The sequence below is a fragment of the Leptopilina heterotoma genome, unplaced genomic scaffold, assembly GCF_015476425.1.
Source record: "Leptopilina heterotoma isolate Lh14 unplaced genomic scaffold, ASM1547642v1 Lhet_16, whole genome shotgun sequence".
In the NCBI taxonomy this organism is placed as follows: Eukaryota; Metazoa; Arthropoda; class Insecta; order Hymenoptera; family Figitidae; genus Leptopilina; species Leptopilina heterotoma.
In genome coordinates this window covers 3065952-3085489 of record NW_025110874.1, presented here as the reverse complement: position 1 = coordinate 3085489, position 19538 = coordinate 3065952, and the positions used below count along the sequence as shown (strand labels likewise).

General features: G+C 23.0%; 1 protein-coding gene across 2 annotated transcripts in view; it reads right to left on the bottom strand.

Annotated features, from left to right (window-relative positions):
- The window catches only part of LOC122498765 (RNA pseudouridylate synthase domain-containing protein 2-like), a 486414-nt gene that overhangs the window by 39025 nt on the left and 427851 nt on the right, over positions 1-19538 (bottom strand). The gene's annotated exons all lie outside the window — the stretch shown is intronic.

Here is a 19538-nt window from a genome sequence, read left to right as displayed (position 1 = left end):
TTTCTATTTTATTATTATTATTATTATTATTATTATTATTATTATTATTATTATTTCATTTCAATAAATAACATTCCACTCTCGTTACTATTTCAAACATTTTCGCTTCTGGGTTTGCTTTTAAATGTTTGCAATTTTAATTAACAATTGCTTATTTTATTGAGAAAAAGGTTCTCCATAACTTTTCCGCCATGACTTTCTCAAAAAGTTTACTATTTTTAAAATATATGTATTTTACAAACGAGAAAATTCTTTTTCAGTTTTTTTTAAAACAAATATTCATATTTGAAAAATAAATTAAAAAAAATTCAACGCGATAAAGTTGTACAGAACCTTTTTCTTAATAAAGTAAGCCATTAATAATTAAAATTGCAATCGAGATTGCAATATTATATATAGCATTATATAATTCACCAAATTGGTCATATTTGTAGGCACTGTGTGCCATTAGTATTAAGTGCTTCTGTACGAAAGGGTTTATTTATCGAAACCCGTTTATGATTTAAAAAAAAAAAAATTAAAAGAAGACTCGGAAGGGAGAATATTAGACACAGTAATAAAAGTAAAATGTTATTTTTCCCATTGAAATGAAATAATAACCGAAAGCAAGCTAATTATTCAGAAAATAATAAAATAAATAATAGTAAAATAAAATACTAAAATAAATACTAAATAACACAGAGCGATAAAATTCTGGAACAAGATAATATTAACATCAATTTTCAGCTGGTAGTCACGCAACAAATGTCTTAAGTTATTTAAATTAAATTGTTATTTTGTCTCAACTTCTATGGTTGTATTTTTGATTTAAAAATTTAGTAAATTGTTTAAAGAAACCTTAATTATCAAAAGAAGCAAATTGCGGTTACTTTTTCCTGTTTTGGTATAATGTTTCCTTGAATATACTGCTGAAAATTCCTTTATTCCTTACAGTTGTCCTATGTATGATCCTATATATAAAGGATATTATGGAGGATCCTACATATGACAACTGTAAAGAATCTTCAAAGGAATTTTCAGTTTGATATTTTTGACATATTTAATAAAATATATAAATACTATTACTAATTATTAATTGTTAATGAGACTAATAATTTTTATAAGCAATCTACTTAATCAGTTAATTCACTGCAATTACTAATAAATACCCAGTAGGCACAGGGTCATGTGATGTCTAGATATGGATGTCTATGTAGGTTCAAAGGATCTTCTAAAGATAAATTATAACCTAGAGACATCCTTAGGACATAAGATGTCTTTCGGATGTCTTTCGAACGGACATAGAAGTCCTAAAGATGTCCTAAAGACATCCCATGTCCTAGTATGTCTACAGGGATAGTATAATATTATAATTTATAAGTATACTAAGAATAATAGTACTAAAATGAAAAATATTCTACATTTTAGAAAATGGATAAAAATAAATGAAGATGAAACAAATTAAAGAAATTATACTAGCTATAAGTTTGTTAATGAAACTGCAAAACAACTTGATCTGATTAAAATAACATTTTACTTAAGTAGCGTGGGTAGACCAGGTTTTTTAGGTGCAGCATATTTTTTAATTTTTCATACTCGAGTGTTTTCCAATGTATTTTTGTCTGCTGAACATGATTCCAGATCCCAAAATTATGCTTAGTACGTCAGGATTTTTTTTAGAAAAATGGAGATAAATACTTATTAAAAACATGAATTTGAAGATCGATCAAAGAAAAATAGAGGATTTTGATTTTGAGAAAAGTGGGGGTAAAGACTTTTAAAAACACGATTTCACGGTCACTATGACGATATTTATCTCAAAATCCTGACGTGCTGGGCAATTTTAAAACTTGAGATCATGTTCAACGAACAAAAAAAAAAAATTAGAAACCAGTTCGATATCACAAATAAAAAAAGTCAACATCGTGACTAAATGAGTCGATATTGAAAATTTCAGGCATATGGACCTCTATAGCTCAGTGGAAGAGCAATCAACCAGCAATTGATAGGTCCTGGGTTTCAATCCCCAGCAGAGTTAATCCCCCATTTTTTCATAGTTTTAATTTTCAATTTTTATCAAAGTCTATATAGTTGACTATCGCTTGTAGGACTAAAAAAATGTAAAAATATGTTCCGAAAAAAAGTTTCCAAACAATATGGTTTCATCATATATAAGGTTTTTAGGGTAGCTGAATTCAAATTTGAGGTCAGTTTTTCAAAATTCAAAATGTCGGATCCAATATGGCGGGTAATTTTAAAATTGATGCGTTTCGACCGAAATTCGTTTCTCGGGGGTTTCCGGGGTCGCTGATTATACGAATCTGAGGTCAGATTCTAAAAATTCAATATGGCGGACGAGAAAATTAAAAATCCAGCGGATTTGCTTAAAACTTGTTACTCGGGGGATTTTCGGGTTCGCTGATCATGAATCTGATGTCAGATTTTCAAAGTTCAAAATTGCGGATCTAATATGGCATCCAAATTTTAATATTTGATGGATTTATCTAAAACATTTCATTTCGGTTAAAAATGACCATTCGTTAAAATGTCATTTCGTTATAAGTTCAATTCAGCTGAACGACAATTCATTAAAATGGCAATAGGTTAAATGCAGTGCTGATAAAATGTCAGTAGTGTCAAATCTTACACTATAGCAGATGTAGCATTTGGTGTTAGTTTTTCAAAATTCAAAATGGTGGATCCAATATGGCGGTTAAATTCAGAAAATTTACAACTGATAATGAAATTAATGAAATTAATGAAATTTCAGGTTTGATTTTAAAATTCATGACTTTTTCGGGATTTCCAGGTTCTGCACAGCAACCCTGGATATATCTATATACAAAGACCGTGCCATGTGCACATGTGAGATTTGACTAATTATAATTACATTATATAGTGACAATGCGAGATGGGAATTTTTTGATAATGAGAAGGAGGAGCTAATAAGTGATCGAGATTGATCGTAATTGATTGGACATTGAAACTAGTTGCGTGATAATGGTTCCGCGATTTGAAATCTATTTGATCCCATTGTGATTCGTGAGTGTCATTTTGGTGCACCACAAAGCCAATATTGTCTAATTGCAGCAATGCATTTCAATAAAGCCTAATTGAGCCATTTCAATTGACTGACCACAATTGACAAAATATTGATTTTATCGACAGATATGTATGTATGTATATATATATATATCTTTTTTTTTCTTCTTCAATATACTTTTATTTGCTCCATTGAAACTTGATATGCTTCCCACAACTGAGCTCTCAGCGGGTATTCATTAATTAAACGATAACAATTCTATCCTATACGTAACAATTATTAAATTTTAATTAAAAAACTTTTCTTCAAACAATAGATTATGCTTTATTAATCTTTATTTTTAATTTTCGTTTATTCGAAAAAATATATTTATTACCGATAAAAATACTTTGTGAAAAGAGAGTGAACTTTGTAAATGTTTTATACTAATGTAGATAAATGTAAATAAAAAAAAGTACAATTATTAATAAACTGAAAATGAAAAATTCCACTTTTGATGATAATGTAATGAATTTATTTCGCCCTATATATTATTGTAGGTTCTTTGTCTCGTAAATGTTTGCTCCTGGAGGAAGCAAATCGCATTTGTTACACGAGAAAGCACAAGACTAACAAACTTACAATCAAAGTTATTTAATTCACATGAAGTAACTGTAACTCAAATTTGTTTATTTTAGCAAATAAACGCCAAAACAATGTTTCGAATTAGATTTATTGTTTCTATACCTTATCATACTATAAAATCATCCTTAATTAATTATAAAAATAAAATTAATAAATTCAAGAAATACGAAAATTATACAAAATTATTCCAAGAGCTTGCAAATAGAAAAAAGTTGCAAATAATAATAATAATAGAAAAAGAAAAATTATATAAAAATTTAATTTAAAAAATAATGAATTTAACAATTAAGAAAATAAATGCGAAACAGTAAGAGATATAAAACTAAATATAGAAGACTATAAAAAGAAGAAAAAGTATAAAATAATATAAGATTTGAAATTAAGAGGAGAAATGCATTTCTATTCTCTCCGCAGTGATATTTAAATATATAAATAATATTCAACCTCTATTTTAAAAGAATATAAGGAAACAATAGAGCCAGATATAATAGTCTTTTTAATTTGCTCTTTTGCAATCTCGTCTGGCCTTTTAGATCTATATATATAATGCCACGGCTATAAAAGTGAACTCTCGAACCTGCCGAACGGCATTTTCCGACAGGTGTCCGAGCAATATCGATTACGAGATTTCTTGAATCTGACGTCGCAACAAAAAGTAATATAAAAAAAAAAATAACAGACATTTTAGCTTTCTATAGAATTCCAACCAAAATTACTCTTTCATTGAAAAAAAGCAACAACAACATAAACTTTCATTTCAAAAATTTTTTTTTTAAATCATTTTTTTTTTATTCATTTTATGTAAAGTTTGACAAAATCCACATTAACGGCGTAGAGTTTGGAGAAATTTCATTTAATTAATTACAAGTAATTTCGACTGTTCTGAATAAAATCGTGCTCAATTTTACAAAAAGAAAATAATTAAAATCTATATGAGGCATTCTATTTCAAAACCGTACCACCTACAAATGACTATCGCGGGTACAGCACTTTTCATATCTGATTTATTTTTTTTGAAAAAACTTTAAACAATGCTTTTAATAGAGAATTTGTCAACCTTTACGATGGTAAGAAGCTTTTTTTTTTTAATGTGTCGGGTTTTTCTGTATAACCCAGCTGGTCAATAAAGTACCCATTATAGCCCTAGGGCAATAATGAGTACTTTATTAACCGCTACTCACAGACCAATAAAGTACTCATTATTACCCTAGGGTAATAAGGAGTACTTTATTGAAGTTCTGAAAGCCCATAACATTTTATGCAAATTCTAATTTAAATAATTGAATTTCAGAGAAATTTTTATTATTCATGAAAAGAATTGAATTCTTACCAAGATTTTTACAAAAATTTTTTTAAATAATTGAATTCTGTTTGGAAATGTAATGAAAATAGTAAATATTGAAATTCACTGAATTGCAAAAAGTTTTTGAAAATAATTAAATTTTACAAAGAATTCTATTAAAACTTTTGACAATAATTATTGAATGTCTGTGTGTCATTTTATTAAATTTTTTTGAAAATAATTGAATTCCTAAAAAGCATTTTATTATTTATGAAAATAATTGAAATTCTTTGATGAATTTTATTATTTATGAAAACTAGCTCTACCGACGGCCGCAAGCGGCCGTCTACGGTGCTAATTTTAATATGTCCATTGTCCGAGTCCATTATTTCATTAATAATAATATTCAAATTTTTTCAGTTCATAATTTGCTTATTTATATTTGAAATGTTGACGTTTTTTTGACAATGCAAAATAAAATTTATTATGAGTACTTTCTCTTAACAAAAATAAAATTTATATATTCGCGCTCTTTTTAAATAACATACGACTGCAGCGCCACCTTCACATGTACAAACAATTTTAAAAACACCCTTCTATTAAGATTTTACATTCTCATTGCCCATTCTTTACTTCGATACTTTTCGATACATTCGACCTTTCCACTCCATGTCTTTTTTAAGAAAGATAATTGAAATTCTTTGATGAATTTTATTATTTATAAAAATAATTGAATTTTATTAAAGAATTTTATTAAAAATTTGATTAAAATTTTCAAAAATAATTGAATTCCTGACAAGAATTTTATTATTTATGAAAATAATTGAATTATTGCGAAAAATTTTATTAAAATGTTTAAAAAGAATTGAATTTCTGTGAAAAAATTTCTTATTTTTGAAAATAATTGAATTTTTTATAAGAATTTTATAAACGATATTTTAAATAATTAATTTTTTCGAAATATAATGAATATTATGAAATTTTTTTTTTTTAATTATTGAATTCTTGTGGAAAACTTTATTGTGAAAATAATTGAATTTTTCGATTAATTAACTTAAAATAGTATTAAAAATAATTGAAATTCTTCGATGAATTTTATTATTTATGAAAATAATTGAATTCTTTCTGAAAATTTTAATAAAAATTTTTTTAAAAAATTGAATTTCCATGAAAAATGTTATTATTAGTGAAAGAAATTAAAATTTTTTCAAAATTTTTTCAAAATGCTATTGTAATTTTTGTAAACAATTGTATTCTTTCAAAGAATTTAAAAAAAAACATTTTTTAAACAATTGATTTTTTTGAGGAATTGAAATCAAATTTTTGAGAATAATTAAATTTTTTGAGCAATTCTTCTTAAATTGTATTAAAAATAATTGAAATCCTGCGGTGAATTTTATTATTTATGAGAATTATTGAATTATAGCGAAAAATTTTTAAAAATTTTATTAAAATGTTTTTAAAAAAAATTAAATTTTTGTTAAAAATTTTGTTATTTTTAAAAAGAATTGAATTCTTTATAAGAATTTTATAAACATTGTTTTAAATAATTAATTTTTTCGAAATACTTGAAATATGAAAATTTTATTTTAAAGAATTGAGTTCTTGTAGAAAAGTTTATTTGTGAAAATAATTGAATTTTTCAATTAATTTAAAATAGTATTAAAAATAATTGATATTTTTCGACGAGTTTTATTATTTATGAAAATAACTGGATTCTTGTCTAGAATTTTATTAAAAGTTTTTTTGAAAAATTGAATTTCCATGAAAAATGTTATTATATTAGTGAAAGTAATTGAATTATTGTGAAGAAATTGTAAAAAAATTTTTTCAAACAATTGATTTTTTCGAAACTTTTTTGAAAATGTTATTCTAAATTAATTGAATTCCATGTAGAAATTTTATTATTTATGAAAATAATTTAATTTTGGATGAATTTTATTAATTTTTTTTTAAATAATTGAATTCTTTTGCCAAATTTCATGAAAATACTAGATTTAATTAATTTGTTGTTACTTATATTATTAATATAATGATATATATACCAAAGAGATGCATAACTAAAAATTTCTTTTTTTACCAAGAAATTGGTTATAAAAATTGTCATTGTTAGTTTTTTATAAAAAAAAATAAAAAAAATAAAAAAACTATTTTTAATAAGACTTAGAGAAATAATTTTTTTTATTTTAAAAGAGTCACTAAAATAAAAATTTTTGTTTAAATGAGTAAAATTTTGCTACAAAAAAGAAGAAAGAAGGAAAAATTTTGTTCGCAATTTGTGAAAAGTGTGATATTCCTATTTTGTGGAGCATGAGTTATAATGATATTTAGTTCAACCCCCTTGGGTTTGAAAATGACCTTACTCTGGTTATTTGACTTGTAGAAATCAGAGGCATGCACAATCAAGGCGTGACTATCACTCATAAGTTGCGACTAAAGTTGTTGTTAACCGAATGGGTACGCGAATTTACTTATACAAAGACACATATGACTGGTGCACACGCCAGTCTTTCCTTCAACAGTTCGTTATATCGATTATGTGTCCTCCAACAGTCAAATTTCCCTCCACAGAATATCAACTTTCATTCAACTTCCAAAATTCTTCTCTAATTAAACTTTTATTTTTTTATTTTTTTTATTTTATAAATTTTATATTATAGTCCCCATCGTGGACAAACGTGGATTTTTGACAACCCCCTTCCCTTTCCGATAGCTGTCCGCCTTTCACTGATTTCTAAATTCAATTATTGAAGTTTTTATTTGTTTTTCTATTAAAAGAATTTCAATGTAAAACATTTTGAAATTTAATAATTTTTAAAAATTACAACACAACACTTCTACAAATTCAATTATTTTATACAATGTTTAACTAAACTTCATCTGTAAATCATTTATTTTTAATAATTTTCCGAAAGTTCTTTGAGAATTTAATTATTTAAATACAAAAATTGAATTTTTATTATAATAACAGTAACTGACAATCTTTGTGGGATGTTTGTTTTAAAAGTTATTAAGGTATAATATTTTCAAAAAATTAATAAAGAAAATTAATCTTTCAAAAATGTTTTTAAACAATTTTTGAAAGATAATAGTTTTTCAATTATATACAATTAAAAAATTTTCAAACAATTAAAATTTCGTAAAATTTTTTAATGATTGAATTTTTGAAAAATATAAAAAAATTAAGTTTTTGAAACTTAATTTTTTTTTTAATTAAAAATTTTGAAAGTGATTGTTTTCTTCAAAATGTTAAAAACAATTCTAAAAAATTGTAATGTTACTTATTATTTATTGTATGTATTTGAATTTTAGAAAATATATTTTTATTATTTTTTTTATTTTTATTAGTTTTAATAGGTATTATTATTATTTTTAACTCTCGCGTAGCTGGTTAAAATTATATTCAACTTTTTAAAAGTTTCTCAAAATATTATTTTCCGCGAAAATTTGTTGAAGAGTAACAATTAATATACGAATTGTATAAAAGTGTTTTACAATTTCTGGTATATGAAAAATACTAAACTTTAAAAAAAAACTAATGTGAAATTTAGTACCTATAGTTTACAAAATATCGAAAACATTAATCAAATTTTAATTGTAAAATATTTCTACAAAATTTTATACTTATTTCCTTTCTGTGTATATAATTGAATAAAATTTTATTATAAGTATGAATAAAAATTTTATTTTTGTCTTTTATTTGTTAGAAAAAAATTTTAATATTGAGTTTTGTTAAGAAAAGATTTAAAGTTGCGTAAAGTATTTATTTACAGGAGTAAAGGTGACTATTAAATTTTTAAGTAGAACAGTCAGAGTTGCCAGCAGACAAAACTCGTCTTTTAAGGAGAAAAATATCGCTTTGTCAGACGATATCAACGATTTAAGTAGAAAAAACGACATTCTGTCAGACAGTGCACACTACTGACAATAAGCACAACAAATTCTTCTGCACAAGTACTTGAATATTAACTCTCGTTGGGAATTCACTATTAAAATTAAATTTTACCTTAAATTTACTTAAATACTTCATTAAACTTTTTGCTACTGGAGAGTTATTTTCTAAATTTTCTTTCTAAATTGTTTTCTACATACAAAATTCTGTCACATCAAATTAAATTTAATATTCCAGTGATTGTTGATGATCACAGTGATTTATTCATGTAGTAATAGAAAAAAGGGGATTTTATTTTTCAAAAAAGGGATTCAGTTTAAAAAAAGAAGAATTTTTAAATTAAGTAAAAATTATTGTACCTATTATTGTGATTTTTATGGTCAATAATTATGGATTTAAAATCACAGTAAATCGTTTAACACGTGAGGTGTTAAAATAACACCAGACTGGATTAAAATAATCTGCAACAGTTTAATCCCTGTAGGATTAAATCAGTACCGGAAAAGATTAAAATAATCTATTTTGGTGTTATTTTTAACTATGAATGAAATTTTACTTTAAAAATAAAACACCAAAGTCAACGATTTGTAAAAATTCAACGAATTCAGCTTCTCCAGGGAGAATAATAAGTTAGTAAGTTAGTTACTAACTTAGTTACTAACTTACTAACTAACTTAGTAACATCGTTACTAAATTCAATTGTGTTCAAAAATTTAAAAAAATTCTCGTCAAAATTTCAATTATCTTTATAAATTAATAATAAAATTCTTCTCTGATATTCAATTATTTTACAAAATTTTAATCAAATTCTTGTCAAAATTTCAATTATTTTCAAAAACTTTTCTAAAATTCAATGATTTTCAATATCTACTATTTCAATAAAATTTTCCAAAAGAATTCCATTATTAAAAATAATTTCAATAAAATTCTACGCAAACATTCAATTATTTTCATAAATAATAAAATTTTTATAGGAATTCAATTATTTACAAATTTTTTTATAAATTTCTTCGCAATAATTCAATTATTTTTATAAATAATATTTCTACAGGGATTCAATTACTTTTATAAATAATAAAATACTTTTTTAGGAATTCAATTATTTTCATAAATAATAAAATTCATTGCAGAATTTCAATTATTTTTAATGCAATTTTAATCGAATTCCTCGAAAAATGTAATTATTCTTAAAAATTTTATTAAAATTCGTCCAAAGAATTTAATGATTTAAAAAATTTGTTGATAACATTTTTTATGAGAACTTAATTTCAAGAAAAATGAAATTAATAAATTATTTATTTTTGTATTTAAATAATTGAATTCTCGTATAGAATTTACTAATAAAAATGGTTTTAAAAATGAATTTCATTTAAAATTTTAGATTATAATTAAATATTAAAAGCATTATAACGTGGATTTTTAGAAGTAATAAAATTATAAAAATAAATAAATAAATAAAAAAATAAAATATAATAAAAATAAATAAAAAGTTTCAAATTAAAATCATTGAAATTCTTAATCTTTCATATTTTTGACAAACCATTCTGTAGAATTAATTATTTTTAAAAGTTTTATAGGATTTTCATTGAATTTATTTCAAGTTTTTATTTTTCAATATAATTATTTAATTGCAGAATTTCCGAATAATTGAAATTTTGTAAAATTGAATTCTAAACGAATGAATTTGAAAATTCTCAAAGAACTTTTTTTAAAAATTATTAAAAATAATGGATTTATTGAATAATGTTAGTTAAAAACACTAGGAAAAATGTAATTTTAGAGAAGTTACAAATTATTGCAGAAATTCAATTATTTTCAAGAGTAATAAAATTCTTCTTAAGGATTCAATTATTTTTAGTAATAATAAAACTCATCGTAGCGTTTCAATTATTTTTTATACAATAATTATAATTGAATTCCTTGAAAAAAGTAATTATATTCATGCAAGTTTTAATAAAATTCGACAAAAGAATTCAATTATTTAAAAATTTGTTAATAAAATTCTTTATGAGAATTGAATTTTGAGAAACATTCAATTATTCAATAAAATATTTACTTTTGTATTTAAATTAATTAAATTCTTGTAGAATTTTTGTAATAAAAATTTATTTTCATTTTATAAAAATAAATTTCAGTTAAAATTTTAGATTATAATTGAATATTAAAAGCAATATAGCTTGAATTTTTAGAAATAATTGAATTTTGAAATTAATTTTTTTGAAAAAGTTTAAATTTTTTTTATATTATATTTGAAGTTTTTATTTTCTAATGTATATTTAATTGAAGAATTTAGGAATAATTGAAATTTCGTAAAATTGAATATTGTAAAGAAATGGATTTGAAAATTGTCAAAGAACTTTTTCGAAAATTATTAAAAATAATTGATAAAAAGTTCAATTGTAGTTAAAAATTTTTGAAAATAATAATTGAATTGAAATAATGAAAATAATTTTGAAGAAGTATAATATTCTTATAATAATATAAAATAATGATTTTATTACTTGGTCATCTTTAATTATTACACGGAGAGAAATTTATAGTAGTGGGTAACATAATTGTGGTTAGGGTGACCATCTTTAATGCTACGTATACAGACAGCTATCTAGATAGTCACCGTTACCATCAATATCATCAGGAGTAACATCTTGGTAGTACGGGGTAGCATAACTATATTTTTTTTAGGATGTGTGATGGTTGGGAGTAGCATAATGATAGTATCGTGTAACATCATCTTTTTAACATCAAAATCTGACTATCCATTTCTCTCAGTGTATAAAATATGAAGAAATCGATCACTCCGAGTCGAATCACTCCGAACTCGGAGTTATCGATATCTTCATGTTTTATAGTTATAAAAAAATTTAATGAACTAAAATTTCATTCATTGTAAAAAATAACACCAAAATTGATTATTTTAATCTTTTTTGGTGTTAATTTAATCTGCAACACTTTTTAATACCTCACGATTTACTGTGATTGGATCATAACATTGATGATTTGCTATGAGAAACGTAAACGTATCACTCAGCTATAACAGAATATGATTATTTAATTGAAAAGTAGTTGTGAAATCATCAATAGGTAATTATAATGAAATTATTAAGGAGTGCGAACTTTGAATTATTTTGAACTTTAAGTCATTTAAGATTTAATTTCATCCTCTAAGCTGAAAATAAGATTATTTCATTTAAACAGCTTTGTTAACAAAATGTCGTAAACATGTTTATTACTTATTTGAAGAGCTTTATTTCCTGAGTTGAATGCAAAACACAAAACTCCATTATCCTTTAATCGTTTAAAAGATATGAACAATTTAAAAATTTTCAGCAACTGTTGTATCTTATATAAAATAAACCGTTATTTTGGCTGAAAAAGTTGATTTTTTGAAACTTTATACGAATAAATGTAATGAAATTATTCTCCTTGTTAGGTTAATTAAATGAGAAATAATAAAGTTGAGGGAGCAATATAATTATATATATTTTGGAAAGAAAAGCAAGAGAACTAACGAAGACTCGACGAGCAGCTCTTGAAGAATGGACAATCGATTTTAGTGAAGACATGTGTGCCTATTTTGCATTGCATTGGCGTGCTGCATGGCACTAGTGCGTAAACGAAAAGAGACAAGTAGACACGCAAACATGTAGATGAAAGTGAGAAATAGAAGGTGCATAGATTAACCAACTAAATGCAGAAACGGAAGTGTGGAGGAAGGAAGAGAGAGATAAATATACACAACGTGGAAGATCAACAGATTAGGGGTCGGGTCGCAAAGAGAAAGGGGCAAATAAAAAGAAAAGGAAGGAATTAACAAAGGGAATGATAATATGCTAAATTATTTCGTTTATATATTCAAACAAATACATTTTATCCCCTTCTCTCTCTTTAATTATTTAACAAACAATTCATTGAAATTTTACTTTTTAAAAATTCATAAAAAAATGACAATTTTTTTTTTTTTTAATATTGCTTTTAAATTGTTATTCATTCATAATAATAGTAAAAACCTACTGTATATCTACAAAAGTTTTCCATAAATTGTAATCAATTTTACGCAAACTTTGCACTAGGTTAATTTTTAGTGTTTTTTTAAGATTTCATCGTTAGATATTAGTAATATTTCGAATTACAAATTCAAACTATGTCGGATTCCAGACTTCGAACTCAATAATTAATTTTAAAAAAGTAGCTTTCAAACTGAAAAAGTAGCTAATCGACTAATTTTATGCAAATTCTAATAAAAATAATTGAATTTCAGAGAAATTTTTATTATTCATAAAAAAATTGAATTCTTGCGAAAATTTTTACAAACATTTTTTAAATAATTGAATTCTGTTTGGAAATTTTATAAAATTAATAGATATTAAAAATCATTGAATTGCGAAAAGTTTTTGAAAATAATTGAATTTTACAAAGAATTCTATTAAAATTTTTGACAATAATTGAATATCTGTGTGGCATTTTATTACATTTTTTTTTTAAATTAATTGAATTCCTAAAAAGCATTTTATTATTTATGAAAATAATTGAATTTTTGTGAACGATTTTATTATAATTTTTAAAAATAATTGAATTTCCAAGAAAAAATTCATTACTTTTAAAAATAATTGAATTCTTGTGATGAATATTGGTATTTATGAAAACAATTATTTAATTTTGTAAAGAATTTTATTAAAATGCCTCAAAATATTTGAATTTTCGGGAATAATTTTGTTCTTTATCTTTAATAATTGAATTCTTTCGAAGAATTATTTATGTAAATAATTGAATTCTTGGGAAGAATTTTATTAAAATCTAAACGAATAATTGAATTATTTCAAAAAAATTTAATTAAAATTGTATTTATTCTTTCTTTTGTACAATTTTATGAAAATATTTGAAAATAATTGAATTCCTGTGAAAAATTCTAATATTTTTGTAAATTAATTAAAATGTTTCAAAGAATTTAAAAAAAACATTTTTTTAAATAATTGATTTTTTCGAGGAATTGAAATTAAATTTTTAGGAATAATTACATTTTTTGAGCAACTCATGTAAAATTATATTAAAAATAATTGAAATTCTGTGATAAATTTTATTATTTATGAAAATAATTGAATAGTTGCAAAGAATTTTATTAAAATTTTTCAAAATAATTAAATTCCTGAGAAGAATTTTATTATCTATAAGAATAAATGAATTATTGCAAAAAATTTTATTGAAATATTTTAAAATAATTAAATTTCTGTAAGAAATTTTGTTATTTCTGAAAATAATTGAATTCTTCATAAGAATTTCATAAACATTGTTTTAAATAATTAATTTTTTCGAAATATAATAAATATTATGAGAATTTTATTTTTTAAATAATTGAATTCTTGTGAAAAACTTTATTTGTAAAAATAATTGAATTTTTCGATTAATTAATTTAAAATAGTATTAAAAATAATTGAAATTCTTCGATGAGTTTTATTATTTATGAAAATAATGGAACTTTTGCTTAGAATTTTATTAAACTTTTTTTTTAATTTGAATTTCTATGAAAAATGTTATTATTAGTGAAAGTAATTGAATTATTGTGAAGAATTGTATAACAAATTTTTTTAATAATTGAGTTTTTGGAAAATTTTTTGAAAATGTTATTCTAAATTAATTGAATTCCCGTGAAAATTTTATTATTTATGAAAATAATTGAATTTTGGACGAATTTTATTAATTTTTTCTTAAATATAATTGAATTCTTTTGCAAAATTTTATGGAAATATTAGAAATATTAGCTTTTAGTGGCTGAAATATAAAAAAAGTACCCAAATACCCTGAGATTCTAATATTTAGGGGTCGAAACATAAAAAATTGTCATTTTTTTATTCTCAACTTAGTTTAGTAATTAAAAGAAATTATCTTTTTTTAATAAACAGTTACAAAAGAATTCGAATAAGAAAAAAGAAATTGAAAAGGAAGAATTCAGAAACTTTAAAAATACAATCAATTGACTTTGGATTATAAAAATCATTTGAAATTAATGTCATTTGTCTTCCTGGTATAATATCTGATTTGTTTCTATTAAAATTCGCGCTAATATTTTTATGTCAAATGAAATTTATATTAAATAAATTTTATGTCAAATAAAATGTACGCCAAATTAATTTTATGTCCAATGAAATTTATATCAAATGAATTTTTTTAATATCCAGTGATATTTAAGTTAAATGAATTTTCTGTCAAATGAAATTTATGTTAAATGGTTTCATGTCAAATAATCATTGAAATATTTTTAAAATCTTTTTTCAAAAATAATGTGAAGACAAAAATTAAATTTTATTAAAAGTTACTAAAACCCGTCCAATACAGATACGACAGCTATTTTTTTTAATAATAATAAATATACAGATAAAAAATTAATTTATCATTTTATTAATTTACTATCTTCTAAATTACATAATTATAATTATTTTTTAAATTATTCATAAATTTTCTTTCTAATCACACATTTAGATTAATAAATTCAATTTATTCAAACCGCAGTAGCTTTCTTTAAAAAAAGTCCCCGACAATTTCAGATCAATTTAAAATAAATTACTATAAAAAAAATCACCTTGAAATACCTAAAATAAAAGAAAGTTCCCTTTAAAAAGAAACGATTTATGAAATACACTTTTATTTCAATAAATTCTTTTTTTTTCTATGAATAAAAGTACATTTTGCAGGTTTAGAATATTTTGAACTGGAAAAGCTTTTTCTGGTATGAAAAGCATTTGCGGTAAAGAAAAAAAGAATATGAGGAAGTGTGAAATAAGAAAAAAGAGGACTTTTGAGATAAAAGAATAGGGGTTATATAATAGTGAAGAAAAGAGAGAGAGAGAGAGTAGATATGCTAAAGGAGACAATGTGAGTGACTCAATGTATTAGAACCATTTCTCCCTTTACGATAAGCTTTGACCTGATACACGCATTGCAAGGTGTAACCGTGGTGCAAACTTCCGATATCTCATGCACTATGCTCCGAGGCAATAAATCAACCTGCCATCTAAAACCTCAAGAAAACAACTCCACCTTCTCAACACTTGTGTGCAATTTTCTTATATATAATTTCTAATTGAAACTCAAAACTAAAAACAAGTTTCATTTTCAATTTCTAATGTTTATATGGAAAGTGTGTGGAAAAACTTTCTTTTTATTTTATTTACATTTTTAAACAAAGATTAACCTTAACATTCATTTTCAAATTTTCCAGGAATTTTACAAATTACAAAAAAATTATGAGGCGCATGATTATTCCCAAAAATGTCATTTTACCGAACTGTCATTTTAACGAATTGCATTTATTCGAATCGACATTTTTACGAATTGTCACTTTTACGAAAAGTCATTTTTTCGAATTGTCATTTATGCGAATCGACATTTTTACGAATTGTCATTTTTACGAATTGTCATTTTTACGAATCGTTATTGTTCCGAAATGTCATTTTTTCGAATTGTTATTTTTACGAAATATCATTTTTGAGAATTGACATTTTTACGAATTGTCACTTTTGCGAAAGGTCATTTTTGCAAATTGTCATTCTTACGAAATGTCACTTTTGTGAATCGTCATTTTTACGAATTGTCACTTTTGCGAAAAGTCATTTTTGCGAAATATCATTTCTACGAATTGTCATTTAATGCGAACTGTCATTTTTTCGAAACGTCACTGTTGCGAATTGTCATTTCGTAAAAATGACAATTCAAAAAAGTGGTAGTTCGCAAAAATGACAATTAAAAAAAATGACTTTTCGCAAAAATGACAATTCGTAAAAATATCAATTTGCAAAAATGACATTTCGTAAAAATGACAATTCGAAAAAATGACATTTCAGAACAATTACTATTGGTAAAAATGACAATTCATAAAAATGACTTTTCGCAAAAGTGACAATTCGTAAAAATATCAATTTGCAAAAATGACATTTCGTAAAAATGACAATTCGAAAAATGACATTTCAGAACAATAACTATTGGTAAAAATGACAATTCATAAAAATGACTTTTCGCAAAAGTGACAATTCGTAAAAATATTAATTTGCAAAAATGACTTTTCGCAAAAGTGACAATTCGTAAAAATATCAATTTGCAAAAATGACATTTCGTAAAAATGACAATTCGAAAAAATGACATTTCAGAACAATAACTATTGGTAAAAATGACAATTCATAAAAATGACTTTTCGCAAAAGTGACAATTCGTAAAAATATTAATTTGCAAAAATGACATTTCGTAAAAATGACAATTCGAAAAAATGACATTTCAGAACAATAACTATTGGTAAAAATGACAATTCATAAAAATGACTTTTCGCAAAAGTGACAATTCGTAAAAATATTAATTTGCAAAAATGACATTTCGTAAAAATGACAATTCGAAAAATGACATTTCAGAACAATAACTATTGGTAAAAATGACAATTCATAAAAATGACTTTTCGCAAAAGTGACAATTCGTAAAAAGATCAATTTGCAAAAATAACATTTCGTAAAAATGACAATTCATAAAAATGACTTTTCGCAAAAGTGACAATTCGTAAAAATATTAATTTGCAAAAATGACTTTTCGCAAAAGTGACAATTCGTAAAAATATTAATTTGCAAAAATGACATTTCGCAAAAGTGACAATTCGTAAAAATGGCGATTCGCAAAAGTGACATTTCGTTAAAAGAACAGTTCGGATAAATGCAATTCGGTAAAATGACAGTTCGGTCAAATGACATTTGGGGAATAATCATGCGCCTCAAAAATTTTTAGAAAATAAAGGAAAAAATTTTACTCATAAAAATGTTCTGTTACATATTTATTTACGAATTTCTTTGCTTGTAAAATTATTCGAAAATATCAATAACTTTTTTTGTAAATAAATATTTAAATATTATTTTTCCGTAGGAATTAAAATTTTTCAAAACATTCAAATTCAAATTTTTTTAAATTCAATAAGTTATAAGAGTATTTTTATAAAACATGAAGACAGCGATGTCTCCGAGTCTTCGACTCGGAGTGATCGATTTCTTCATGTTTTATAATAATTAAAGATGAGCGAGTGATGAAATCATTGTTCTTATATTATAAGAATATTATTACAGTAACTTTTTCAAAATTATTTTCATCATTTCAAATCAATTATTATTTTCTATAATTTTTAATTATTTTTTTATGAAAATAATTGAATTCGTTAAAAAAAATGTTTGAATTATTGCGAAGGAATTTATAAAAAATTTGTAAATAATTGAATTCCTGAGAAATTTTTTTATGAAATGACACCTTCCATTTACTATAAAAGAATAAAATAAAAAATTTTTTTATAGAAGTAAAAATAGCTTATTGGAAAATTCACAATCAACAAAATTGAAAATTTCAACTACAAATTTTCACTCTAACGATTCAATTTCCGCTTTCAAAGAATGAAATAGAATTTTATATATATATATAAAATCCCTTGAGAATCGATTGAAAAATTGAGCTTCTAGTGTATAATTTAAAGTTAGCCAAAAAAAAAAGAGAATGACATTTTTCTTTTTGTCATTCTATAAATAGTCATCAGAAAATGCTGTGTGGTTTAAAATTTCTGTCTCAAGAAAACTGAAACTTTACATTTGGTGAGTTTCTGAAAATTTTACATAAAGGAAATGAATTTATTTTTAATCATTTTTTGTATGTATATAAATAGTGTTAGTTTTTTATTCTATATTTACTTGCGTTTATAATAAACATTATTATAAATAATATTGTTTAGTATTAATTTAAATTAAAATAAACAAATTTTTTAATAAATAATGTTCTTAAAAGGTTTAAAAATTTATGTTCCCCGCTGAAAAAGTTGCTGGATTTTTAGTAATTAAGTAAGTAATGGAAAAAATTGAATTTTTAAAATTCATATGAAAACTCTGAATTTTGGTGTCTTTTTTGTTTGCCTCATAAATTAGGAAATTACCACGAATTCTAATACAAAATCTTAAAATTCTTCTATTTCTGACAATAATTTCTTTCTAAATTAATTAATTCTTGAACAACAAACTATCATAAGATTATTACTTGTAAATTATTTAATGAATAATTTTACTTCAATATTTCAAAATTAATTCAATTTTAAAAAAGTTACGTTTACAATTTTCATTAATAGATGAACTTCAAAAGGTTTTAATTTTAAATTTTGCAAAATTTCAATTTTCAATGAATTTAATTAGAAATTTTAAAGACATTTAATTTTTGGAAAATTTTAATAATAAATTTAAATTCTTCTCAAATTAGTTACATTTTTTAATATATATTTAATTAATTATTAAAAATAATGAATTTTTTATTAAAATTCGTCAAAAGATTCAATTATTTAAAAATTTGTCTTCAAAATTCTTTATCAGAATTCAATTTCATGAAACATTCAATTATTCAATAAATAATTTATTTTTGGATTTAAATAATTGAATTCTTTGTTGAATTTTCTAATAAAAATTAATTAAAAAATGATTTAAAAATATTATAAGTAATAATTGAATTTTGAAAAGAATTCAAATTAAAATCTTTGAAAATCTAAATTTTTTATTCATTTAACTAACAATTCTGTATAGAATTAATTTTTTTGAAAAAGTTTATTTGAGATTTTTTTTGAATTATTTAAAGTTTTTATTTTCTTAAGTTATAATATATTTAATTGAAGAATTTACGAAAAATCTATTTATTATTTATGAAAATAATTGAATTCTTACAATCAAATT